At 42.6% G+C, this 1,418-nt stretch overlaps 1 non-coding gene across 1 annotated transcript; it reads left to right on the top strand.

The window, feature by feature from the left end:
* The first annotated feature begins 397 nt into the window (after positions 1–397).
* On the top strand, positions 398–501 carry LOC148561734 (small nucleolar RNA R71). The gene has a single exon (XR_015886520.1). It is a non-coding gene; the product is annotated as a small nucleolar RNA R71 (small nucleolar RNA).
* Positions 502–1,418: the final 917 nt, after the last annotated feature.

The following is a 1,418-nucleotide window of genomic DNA, read 5'->3' as shown; positions in this document are numbered from 1 at the left end:
GTTGGAGTGTGGATCATATGATTGCCTTTGTTGGTTTCCCACATAGTTGGCCTCTTCCCAATCACCTCCTTCAATGCTTACTTCCTCTTGATCTTGTGTGTGTATTGCAGCCACTTGCTTTGTTTCTAATTGCCTGGTAAGCTCTGCTAGTTGCTTGGCAAACACCTTGTTTTGGGCTAGAATTGTATCAACATGGTTCAGCTCCATGACTCCCTTAGTGTTGTGCCTTTCTGATGCATAGTAGTACTCATTCTCAGCCACTGTCTCAATCACTTCAATGGCCTCTTCCACAGTCTTTTTCCTGTTCAATGAACCTCCTGATGAATGGTCTACAGCCTTCCTTGATTCATAAGAGAGTCCATCATAGAAAATATGCAATTGCACCCAATCATGGAACATGTCTGGTGGGCATTTCCTTGTCAAGTCCTTGAATCTCTCCCATGCCTCGTAGAGAGTTTCACCATCTTGTTGTCTAAAAGTCTGAACCTCAGATCGAAGCCTATTGACCTTTTGTGGGGGGTAGAAACGTGCCAGAAACTTGCTTTCCACCTCATCCCATATTGTTAGACTCCCCCTTGGGAATGATTCCAGCCACTTAGCTGCCTTGTCCCTAAGTGAAAATGGGAACAAAAGCAGTTTATATGCATCTTCCTGGACTCCATTGGACTTCACAGTGTCACAAATTCTCAGGAATTTTGTGAGATGTTGGTTTGGGTCTTCATTAGCACTTCCACCAAATGAACAATGATTCTCCACAAGTGATATTAGCTGTGGTTTGAGTTCAAAATTGTTGGCCTGAATGGGTGGTTTCTGGATGCTGCTACCACAATTCCCAGAGGTTGGGTTTATGTATGAACTAAGAACCCTCCTCTCAGGAATGGCATTGTTTCCATCAGCTCTCTCATGGTTGTGAACTTCTCTATCCATGTTGAGATTTAAAGCTTCCTCAAAATTGTCCTCAGATTCTCCTTCAGATTCCTCTTCTCCCACTACTCTCTTCCCTCTTGCTTCCCTTCTCAGTCTATGAAGGGTCCTCTCTGGTTCGGTATATGGAGGAGTTGATGTCTCTCCTCTCCTACCTGTCATACAAGAACACAGCACAGGCACAAACAAGTGAAATACTCTTGGTTAATGGAAGAGTATGGTTAGAGCAATTGAGGAATTAATTCAAACAGTTAGTGAGTCAGTGAGTTAGTTGCTTGAATTTAAAGGCATAAAGAAAGAAAGCATGTAACCGAGTGCAGAAATTAAAATTCAACAAGTAACTTGAACAGAATTAACAAAGCAAGAGAAATTGCTCAATCTAGTTAGCTTCCAATTGGAGAATTGTCAATCGAAAACCAATCCCCGGCAACGGCGCCATAAACTTGATGCGCATAAACTAGTTATGCTACGATTTAGGAAATTGCACGATCGGC

This window comes from Arachis ipaensis, chromosome B6 (genome assembly GCF_059453495.1).
Source record: "Arachis ipaensis isolate K30076 ecotype BB chromosome B6, ASM5945349v1, whole genome shotgun sequence".
Lineage (NCBI taxonomy): Eukaryota > Viridiplantae > Streptophyta > Magnoliopsida > Fabales > Fabaceae > Arachis > Arachis ipaensis.
This window is presented reverse-complemented; position numbering and strand designations above follow the sequence as displayed.